Below are 11,866 nucleotides of genomic sequence, written 5' to 3' on the forward strand. Positions count from 1 at the left end.
GAACGCCAGTTTCCCTTTCACTGAGGAAAAAATTGGAGCCAGGGGAGCTAAGGAGGTCAAAATAAGGAGGTATTTTGAATTTCCTAGTGAATATCAGAATGGAAGCCTCATAAGGCAGCTGGAGAACTGACCCCGAAGAACTGGGGGCATGAGATAAATAGGGGATAGAAGCCACTCTGAACCCCTCATCACACCAGATTCTGTGTGGGTTGGAGGGTCTGACTCAAAATTGAAGGGCTACTTTGTACATTCCTCTGAATGCCGTGAGTACTTGGCCAGCTAAGAGTAAGAGCATTTAATATTGACCAGTTCCATCCCTCCTAGCCACTAGCAATGGCATAAAGAATTCAAAATTTGATAAAAGTGAGGTTTTGCCAATAAATAAGACTGTATCTTTGTGAAGAATATCTTCTTTAATTTTCTTCTAGGTCTTCGAAGGCTGTTTGCCTCCTTAGTTACTATGCACCCCAATATAACACATGGTGCATTCCCTGACCAGTTATTCAAGTGTTCAACAATTGTTCATTCAACTTAACTGAGTAGGGAGTTTTCCAGTAGCCTGGGAAACCATTTCAGAGAATCTAGCTCTCTGGAGCGTTAAATGGCCTGCTATCCATCTTGAGACTCTCCTTTTGGTCAGCCTGACCTGTCCTGAATTCCTCATACTTCTGTTCTGTGATAGAGACAGTCAAAAGGGACAACGAAACATGACACCCATGCCTTGATGTTTTTATTACCTTTTCTCTCTTGCAATGAACTCCACAGTGCCAGGACAGCCAACAGAAAAATGTTTCCTTATGTGTGATGCTGTCTAGGACCCTAATAGTAAGTCTCTCCGCAGAAAGCAACATAGGTAGCCTGTATGAGTCACAGCTTCAAACTCATATATCCTGTACACAGGTACTGCTTTTCTTAGAGTTGTCAAATCAAATGTATTCAAATGTATGTGATTTAGTTTCAAATATCCTTTCATGATGACTAAGTGCAATGTGGTATTATGGATTTGATCCTGGAACAGAAAAAGGACATCAGTAGAAAAACTGGTGAAATCTGAATGAAGTCTAGAATTTAGTTAATAGTGAAGTAACTATTAGTTTTGACAAATCTACCATGCTAATATGCTCACTTTAGAGGAAATTTTAGTAAGAGGTATAAGGGATCTCTCTGTATTATCTCTGAAAATTTTCTCTAAGTTTAAAATTATTCCCCATCACCCACATGTCAGTTTGTCATACTGTAGTGGCTTGGATGTTGCTATGATTCTGGAAGCTATGCCATCAGTATTGCAAGTATTAGCTGAATCAACCATGGTGTGCTAATTTCAGTGGACTTTCCAGACTAAGTCAGGCTAGGAAGAAAGGCCTGGTGATCCACTTCTGAAAATTAGCCAATGAAAACTTATGGATTACTACAGAATATTATCTGACATAGTGCTGGAAGATGATCCCCTTAGGTTGGAGGGCACTTCACAATAGCTACAAACATAGACTCAAACGTACCAATGATCATGAAGAAGGCGCAGGACCAAGCAACATTTTATTCTGTTCTACGTAGGTCACCACGAGTCAGTGACAACCCAATGGCAACTAACAATAACAAAATTATTTCGAATTAGAAATTAATTTTTAAGAATATTTTTACTCAATGGATCCCAGAAATAGGCAGTTGGTGCCCCAGATTAACAACTGATGGAAAAGATAAAATAAGCCGCTGCTTTGCACACAGCAGAAGCCTTTGGAGGAAAGTCAGCTGCTAGTAGCAGTAGCAGCTCTTCAGGCAGGCTGTTCAAAAGGAGGCCAAGACTTAATCTACACTTCAATCTCATTTTATTGTATTCTTTTGTTTGATCAAATAAACTTTTTTCTAGTAATAGTGATTTGCCAATTAATTTTTTAATGTTTAAATATTCTTAAGAGGAAAAATCAGCACAACAGTCCAGAGAGATAAAACCTATCATCAGACACTATCCATGCATAACATTTTTCGTTGCTATCTTACGCTCAATAACATGAACATGACTCTGAGGAATAGCTGGTATAACACAACCACCAAATCTATTTGTTATGTGATAAGTATACATGGATTAAATTCTCTCATTAAATTACAAAGACATTTAATTTAAGAACGAAAACAATAACCAACTAAACATATTTCAAAAGGAAAAACATTGTGGGGGACTTCTGGATGAAGATAGCATAATGAGTTCATACTTTGAAAGCTGTCCCTATTCCAGAGATATATAAAAAGAAAAAAAACAAACGGCAAAACAGTTAAACATGATGGACTAGAGAAATATAGAAAAGCAAAGTGGTCAGTGGAGACTGCATTCACAAAATTGCTGGGCCCTGGGCGAAAAGCGACAGTGGGAACAAAGGAAATTAAAGGAACTCATAACACCAGTGCTAGGCTCACTTTCTGAAACCAGGGCCTTGATTGTGGCTGCATCAAATCCTGAAAGGGGGTTTAAAATAAGGAAAAATAATAATAATTATAAATAGTTTAAAAAGAAAACAAATAAAAGATCTTGCAGAATGTTGCCTGGGATTAAACCTAACTAATAAGTCAAAGCTAATACCGACTTTTTTTTTTTTTTTAATACCGACAACCTCCCTCTACCCCATCACCCTGACTTTGTCTTCAACATCCCCAACATCATTCCGGGAAATGAGCATCAAAAAAAAAATCAGAAAACCTGTTCCTGGATTGGGGACCAAAGACCTGAGTGAAGGCAGCAGCAAAACTACTACTCAGAGATGGGTAAAACAAGCAAGTAAAAGATAAAAACTCCCACTAAAAATTAATGCCCCCCCCAAAAAAAATCCAAAATACATGAAGAAATCTGTGATAGAACTCTAAGATGACTGCAAGTTTCTCACTCCCGCATTTACACATCCTGTGTAATCCCCTCTCCTTGAGTGTAGGCAGAATTTGTGAATATGATGGATAGCACTCCCAGTTTGGAGGGCACTAAAGAGATATAATACTAAATGCAATACATGATCTTGGAAGGGATTTTGTGCCAGAGAAAGCAAATTAGCAAAACAATTGGCAAAATTTGAATTAGGTCTGCAGACCTGTGAATAGAACTGTGACAATGTAAACTTCCTAGTTTTTAAAATTATATTTATTTAAGATGTTAACATTTAGAGTACTCTTTGTACTATTTTTGCAAATTTTTCAAACCTGAAGTTATTCCAAATTGAAAAGCTGAAAATTTTTTATTATAAAACATAACTGAGCACAGAAGTTACAGAAATTCCCTGAGACAATCAAAGTGATAAGCAGATAGAAATGCTTCTCCTGCCTATGTTGGAGCAGAAGAAAGGGGCAGTGCGTTTTCTGGCTTTAGTTACCTAGGGATTAGATATTAAAGGTCACGTGAAAACAAGACACAAGATCCGGGGTCTTTGTGAAGCGGGAGACTAGGAATGGGAACATTGCATAAAGACCAAACCCCTAAAATTATAGCCTTGCTTAAAGGTTGGCTTTGAAAAAAATCCAGTTAAGGCTTGAAAACAATCTTTCTATGTTTTGGCCTGGACACACAGTTCTGGGGTTTGAATTCACATTGCTTATATTTCTCTGGAACCTTCGTTCCAAGAAACTAATTTTAAAATTTTTTCCAACTTGTAACACCCTTGGAATACCTATACCACAAATTTTCTCTGTAAGGGCATGCTGCACCCAGGTAGCACAAAACTGTCACAAAGATAGCCTTCCTGATACTAACCTCATCTTAAAAAAAAAATTGAAAAGCACAGTGGGTTCCAATCAGAAGAGAAAAAAAAGCAGAAATATATGCCCCAAAGCTTCAGATAATGCCATTTAAAATTACTGAAGCTATAAAATAAAATTTTAAAATTTGAGATATAGATCTCAATAAAGCTGCTAAAAACATGAAGTAAGAGCAAAATATTCTCTAAAAGATAAAGTGCATTTGGAGTAAAATAAAGATAATTTCTGGAAGTTTTTAGACATAAAAAATATGGACACAAAAATTAAAAACTCAGTGAACTGGTTGAATAATGATAAGACATAAAAAAGAAGATGAGAATTAGTGACATGGAAGGTAGATTTGAGGTAATTACTCGTAATAATATTCAAATAACCAAAGGAAAAAAAATGACAAATATGAAAAAAAGGTCAAATGATGAGCATTATAGAATCAGGTCTAACATACATTTAAATGGTACTTCAAAGAAGAGAGAATGGGGGAGAAGCAAAATTCAAAATGATCATACCCAGTACCCTGTGCCGTCAAGTCGATTCCGACTCATAGTGACCCTATGGGACAGAATAGAACTCCCCCATAGAGTTTCCAGTGAGCACCTGGTGGATTCGAACTGCCAGCCCTTTGGTTAGCAGCCATAGCACAAGAAAGGCATGAATCCTCAGAATTAGGAAGTACAATGACCCCTACAGAGAATAAACACGATAAATACACATCTAGAATTCAATGAAGTGAAACTACAGAATAACAAATACAAAAGAAGATTTCACAAGAAAAAAGTTATTTTTAATTAAACTGACCACAGATTTTAAAAAATAACATTATAAGCAAAAAAAAAAAAAAAAGTCATCTTAAGTGCTGCTATAACAGAAATACCACAAGAGTATGGCTTTAACAAACAAAAGTTTATTCGCTCATAGTTTAGGAGGCTAGAAGTCCAAATTCAGGGCACCAGCTCCAATGGAAGGCTTTCTTTCTCTGTCAGCTCTGAAAGAAGGTCTTTGTCATCAATCTTCCCCTGATTTAGGAGATTCTCAGCGCAGGGACCCTGAGTCCAAAGGCTGTGCTCTGCTCCTGGCACTACTTTCTTGGTGGAATGAGGTCCTTCTCTTCTCTGCTTGATTCTCTTTTTTATGTCTCAAGGTACAACATACTCCTGTAGATTGAGTCCTGCCTCGTTAACGTAACTGCCTCCAATCCTGCCTTATTAACATCACAGACGTTAGAATTTACAACACATAGGATAATCACATCAGATCACAAAATGGTGGGCAACCACACAATACTGGGAATCATGGCCTAGCCAAATTGACACACATTTTAGGGGGATACAATTCAATCCATAACAACAATAAAGCGATATATTCAAAAAAAGAGGGAAAATAACAGTTGACCTATGATTACATATTAAGAGAAGCAATCACACAAGAACAAGTTTCAAATAAAAGATTTTCATCCAAAAATAACCAGAAGTATTATAAAATAATAGACTTTACTGTTACTGAATAATTATGCCAAGTATGGCTGGGGATCAGGCCCAAGGCCTGACTATACAGGTTGCAGATTTAGAATGCCAATTAAATGAGCAACACTTCCACGTTTTTCTTGTTAAGCTAAGGCTTTAAGACCCTCACTGGAAAGTATTAGACCCCTAGAGTCCGTATGAACCAATACAGATGAGAATGAGAATAGTGACCCTCCTGAAACTCCCTTGCCATAGAAGCAATCCCTTCCCACTTGTATGAGGAATCCAGCCTTTTCTTGCATAAAAAAAAAAAAAAAAAAAAACCTTTTAATCATTTCGTTTTAGACAGTTGCCTTGCAAAAAGGCTGCCAAGTCTCCTCAGGATGGAGTGTTGACACTCCTCATTGTCTCTATGCTTGTAATGAAAGTTAAATCCCAACTTAACCTAGCTGGAGAAGTTCAAGATCTGCTGTGAAAGGAGACAGATATAAAACGAAGATGTTGCAAAAGTTTTGCAATTTGTATAGCAGGAATCCAGGGAGCATGGTAGACTAGGGAAGGCAAAATATAAAATTACATCAGGCCAAGTTTGTCAATATAGGTAAACACCTGGAATTCAGGGTGCAAAATGTTGGTATGAGCACCTGCAAGTGGTTTTAAGACTCTCGTGTAAAGTTTGGGCTCAATAGTGGCCTACATTCAATGAGGATGAGATGGCAGATCCTGACATACTATAGAGGAAAGAGTATGAAGACTTAGGGAGATAATGTTGGAATGAAATTATTATGTGCAATCTGCTCAGCCACCCTTAGCTATTCTTCTTCATAGGGTGCAGAGGACATTTCCCTCATCAAGGTGTTAAGTAATGCATTGGTGAAGGGGTTACCAACATCTTCGAAAAGCCTTATGATAGCTGTTCTCCATAGGCTACAGACAGATGATGGTGGAAGAAGCTATCATAAAATCCGACTTCTGTAAAGGCTTCCCAGGTGGATAGAGACCAGGTGGAAATGTTTAATCATCAGAGACAAGCTGTGTGTAATTACTATGATAAGCCAGTGGGGTATAACAGTAATCAAGATATTTTAAGCTAAAGGGATCTCTGGGGGGTGACTAACCGATTATGAAGATCCTAGGTATAAAACAGATGGGCAGCTCTTAAAATACTACTTGGCTCATATAAGTGAAAAAATTCTAGATTTAGTGGCAAAAACTTGATGTGAGTCATTACAGTGAGGATTTAAGACCATTTATCCAGCTCCCAAACTTAATCCAATTCTCAAATCCAGAGCCCCTTAATTGGGGATTCAGAGGGAGACCCTGTACACAGCCACAAGTGTTTACTAAAACTCTTCCCCTAAGCTGTCCCCAGAGGAACATAAGACATTTACCAGGGTGACTGAACTGGGGAAAGGGAAATACCCAGACATTCAAAAGTTGACAGATACTGAACTGATGGTCATCCTAGTGACATGAAATGCCACCCCATCAAGTAGAGAGGGAGGGTCTTGTGGAGGTCAGGTGCTAGATGAAGTCTTGACCCAGGTCCATCTTACAGTAGATCGGCTGGGACTGCAGACCTATTCTGTGGCAATAGGTCTCTTTCCCTCAGACACTGGGGATTTCTGAACATTAGTTCTAAAACCCATGGGTAAGGAATATTATGGTAAGAAGCTCTCTCTACCTCCCCCTGCCCCCACTGAAAGTAATACTGCATCCCCAAGTGTTGCAGAGATTAATGCTACCATCAAAGACATGAAAAACACAGTGGTGATAATTCCTATCGTATCCTCTTTTAACCCTCCTATTTTTTTTTTTTTTTTTTTTTTTTTTAGGTGGTGCAAAAGCCAGACGGACGTTCAGGGCCACCTAAGCATTATCATAAACTTAATCAGGTTGTGACTCCAAATGCAGTTGCTGTTCAAATGTGGTATCATCATTGGAGCAAATTATCACATGTTTGAGCACCTTTTATGCAGTCATTGACCCAGCAAACATTTTCTTTAATATACCAAGTGAAAGAGAAAATTAGAAGTGATTCATCTGCATCCTTTTACCTCAGGGCTGTGTCAACTCTCTCATTCAATATATTCTACAGGAACCTTGATTGCCTTGATTTCCACAGAGCATCGTTCTGTTTCATTACACTGATGACAATATGGTAATTTGACCTGGTGATCGGGAAGAAACAAAGTACTTGCTTTTGAAAGGCACAAGCATCCCAAAGAGAGTTGAGATAAACCCCACTGTTATGGATTAAACTGTGTCTCCCAAAATAAGTGTTGTAAGTCCTAACCCCTATACCTGTAGTTAGGAAACCCTGGTAGCGTAGTGGGTAAGTGCTATGGCTGCAAACCAAGAGGCTGGCGGTTCAAATCCACCAAGCGCTCCTTGGAAACTCTATGGTGCAGTTCTACTCTGTTCTATAGGGTCGCTATGAGTCGGAAGCGACTCGACGGTGATGGGTTCAAGGGCTTTATACCTATACTTGTAATCCTATTTGGGAATAGGGTTTCTTTTTTATGTTAATGAGGCCATATCAGTGTAGGGTATATGTTAAACCACTCACTTTTGAGATATAAAAGAGCATATTAGGACTGCTCCTTTAAAAAAAAAATTACATGAGACCAAATGTCAACAACTACTTTAAAACAAAGATGAGAATGTAAAGCTGCAAGGGAAACTAGACTAATGGAAATGGGACAACCAGAATGGAAATATTGAGAATGTTCACACATTGTGAAGAATGTAACCAATGTCATTGAACGATTTGTGTAGAAATTGTTAATGGGAACCTACAGTGCTGTGTAAACCTTCACCAAAACCACAATAAAATATTTTTTTAGAACACGGCTGCTGTTCCTGACCTGCAACAGGGTCCCCTTAGCCACTCCCGCTGCAACAATGCACTTTATGTTGCTTTTTAGTCAATAGGGAAAGCTTTCGAATGCAGAAACGGTATGTCCCATTATCAGACAAGGAGAAGAAAAAGATCACACGGGAACTTGTTTAAGCCATTTTAGCGCATAAATCTAAAATGCCAGCTTTCTTGAGTGGCGAGAGCTGAAGATTGTTTACATAAGATATGCTAGTCCGTGTTTTTACTGTGCTATTGAGGTTGTGTGTGATTGAGGATCAGGACAATGAACTAATTACCCTGAAAATAATTCATCATTATGTGGAACTACTTGACAAGTACTGTGGCAGTGTGTCTGAACTTGACAGCATCTTTAATTTTGAGAAGGTGTATTTATTTTGGATGAGTTTCTTTTGGGAGGGGAAGTTCAGGAAACATCCAAGAAAAACGTCCTTGAAGCAACTGAGCCAGCAGATCTACTGCAAGAGCCATGTCGTGAATATTTTAATGTCCCTGTGTACCACGTGACTACTCACTGAGTATGCAGGATTTCACAGAAGAACTAGATATCTGATATACTTAGAAAATATCCTTAGCTTGATGACACTGGTTTTCTTGATATAGGTTTAGAATATTTTAGAACCAATACCTTTCCAATTGTGTTTTTTCCCTGCTCCTATCCCGAGCCCTTTTCTGTTCTATTTTCGTTCTACGTGTTATCCTGGTTTCCCTTATGCCTGCTCCAATTGATTTAATTTCTTCTTGGAAAAAATAAGACCTATGAATGTTTTGAATAATATTTCATCTTAAATATATACATACTATCATGAAATGAATCATCTGTGATTAATCCCATGAGGAAAACCTTGTAATCTTTAAAAATTGTTACCAAAGAAAATATAGGTGGAACGCTAGGTCAAAATAAGCAGTGCCATAATATGCAGTGTGGTTTGGTCTCCGAATGGTGATACATTTTTTCAAAAAATGAAACCTGTATTTACTGTCATGTCATGTTCTGTGTGAGTGCATTTGTCCTAATACATCACAAAAAAAAAAAGTATATGTGGAAATGATACATGAAGGAAAAGTTAATCTGCACCAGTACATATTTAAAATATTCCATGTTTTAGGAATTTTGTAATGCCACATTTATTGAATCACATTTGTGCTGTATAATAATATCAACCAATACCTTTAAGAGCTACCAGGGAGCTTTATAAGAGTATCTTCAACAGTATCTGTAGCTTACCATTAAGTAATCCTTCAAAGTATTAGTACTGACTTTTTTATATAGCTAATATTTTAATATTCAGTTTAAATACCTAAATACTTATATTTTGCTAGTTAGAGTTCTATAATATACTTAAATCTTCATTTAAATACTTAATGCTTTGTCAACTATGATTTTACATTTTGGAATATTGAAACCTTTAATATTGATCATTACTGTGTAGCCTTTTAATAAAACATGCAACAAATTTTATTATCAAAGGAAAAGTATCAAATAATTTATTGTGTTTTTGTCTAGCAAGTCTGAGTTAAGATACTCAAACTAGCTTACCACTGAAAGAAGGCCTAAGAAAATGTGTTTTGACCAAACTTAGCATTAGGCAGAAGTACAGTTATTTCCATCTTTACCTGTCTCGCTGTCATGCACTGTATTTGAAGCCCCTGTACGGGGCTATCATGAGAAATTTAGCATTGTACATTTGAAGCATTGGGGAACATTGGTCTTTCTTTTCCTTTTTTTTTTTTTTTCTCCATCCCCCCTGCCAGGCAATGTACTATTCATACAGTTTTGATACTACATAAATATTCATTGTCTCATGCCTGATTGCTTTGGTTGCTGGGTGCTGAGCTGTAGCATGTTGCTTCTTTTGTTATCTGTATACAGCTGCTTGCTTTAAATTAATAGACTCTGAAAAAGGTTTCCTGGCACATTTAAAGTAAAAGCATTGCATGTAAAAAGTGTGTGTATTATTATTATTTTTTTTTTAAAAAAAAAAAAAGAGCAGATTAGGCACAGAGGAAAGCAGACACAGAGGGAAGACTGACACTATCTGAAGATGATTGAGACAGACCAGACTACAAGGCCAGGAACTCCAAGGATGGCCAGCTAGAGGAGCCCAGACAAGGATCTTCCCCAACAAAAACAAAGCTTTCCTCTAGCGCCGGTGCCCTGGATTCAGACTGCTAGCCTCCTAAACTGTGAGAAAATAAATTTCTGTCATTAAAGGCAACTATTTGTGGTATTTCTGTTATATTATAGTGGCACTCTGGAAGCCTCAGAGACCTACCATGTAGATGAAGTTTCTAGAGAAGCAGTGGTCTGTGGCTGGTCAGGATATGCCCTGTTAAGTGGGAGACAAGTTGGCTGCACTTGGCACTACCACCTTGAAGGAAGGGTGACAGTTCTTGGTAGATCTCTGTAGATTTTAGAGAGAACATACACTATGTTTGAGTGTGCTTAGGGATCCAATTGTATTCCCTCAAATATGTGTAGAATTCCTGATCCTTAACCTGTGAATGTGATCCTGTTTGGCAACAGGATTTTTTTATTATGTTAGTGAGGTCATACTAGTGCAGGGTGGATCCTAAACCTAACTACTCTTGGTTGTAAAAAGACTAGAATAGACAGACACAGACATGGGGAAAGATAGACGCCATGTGAGTATTTCCAAGAGCCAAGGAATACCTGGGGCTACTGACAAAGAAGCAAACGACACAGCCAGGACCCTGATTTAGACTTTTAGCATTCAGAACTGTTAGAAAATAAATTTCTATTCATTAAAGCCACCCCCTTGTAGCATTTGTGTTACAATACTAGATATCTAAGATAGGTGTGCTCTGCTCCAACCCATATCCTTCGTAATATGTAAAGCCACCAGTGTTAAGTGGGTTCTAGAGTAAGAGAAGGCTCAACATTAAGCATAATCTGTGGTGTAAGTGGCCCTGTTATTCAGGCCTTATGACTAAGCAGATCCAATGATACTCGAAGACAGACAGAAGGCTCAATAAAAGAATCACAACCCAGAGTTCTAGAGTTTTGGAGTAAGGACATGTTATCTTCTTCTGACAACTATTATTTGAAAAGTAGTCTTGGCTTAGAACTGGGTCTGGCAGAGACACAAGACACTATGTGATTATGTAACCTGGTCTGCCCATCATGAACTGGGTCCTATTTGATGTATCAAATTATGAAGCTGGACATGTGCAACAGGATTTCACTGTTAAATTGAGATTGTACATGCAAGACCAAGCTCCAGATGTTTTAGACGGCAGTAGCCCAATAAAAAGTCAATCCCACTATGACTGCACCAGTTTTTAAATCCAAAACACATGAACTAAAGAGATGGAATATACCCACCTAAGAAACTAAAGCACAGACAAGATAAATATCTAAGGAAAATACATTTGTGATACTTACGACAAAATGTTAATATGTGGACAAATCAATAAAATAAATACAAACAATGTACAAAGAACACAAGTGATTGATGAATGTGTTAAAAATTTAGTAAACAAAGGAAGCAAATTAAAACAATGAGAAACTTAAATAAATATTTTTAAATAACACACTAAGTGAAAATTAAGGGGTATATAAACTGGCACACCATTTCTGGAGGTCAGTTTCACTATATTAAATTATGGGAACCTTTTGACCTATATCTTAGGCACTTAGGAATTTATTATACACAAACCATCAGACGTATGCACAAGGGCCTATGTACAAGGACAGTAATCGAGCACAAAATGTAATAGTTGGAAGAATAGAAAAATAACCCTTTAAAACAAGGATAAGAAAAATATAAAT

At 37.5% G+C, this 11,866-nt stretch overlaps 1 pseudogene; it reads left to right on the forward strand.

Moving 5' to 3' along the window:
- The first annotated feature begins 8,099 nt into the window (after positions 1–8,099).
- Positions 8,100–8,591, forward strand: LOC126070096 (AP-1 complex subunit sigma-2-like; annotated as a pseudogene).
- The last annotated feature ends 3,275 nt before the right edge of the window (positions 8,592–11,866 follow it).

The sequence above is a fragment of the Elephas maximus genome, chromosome 1, assembly GCF_024166365.1.
Source record: "Elephas maximus indicus isolate mEleMax1 chromosome 1, mEleMax1 primary haplotype, whole genome shotgun sequence".
Classification (NCBI taxonomy): domain Eukaryota; kingdom Metazoa; phylum Chordata; class Mammalia; order Proboscidea; family Elephantidae; genus Elephas; species Elephas maximus.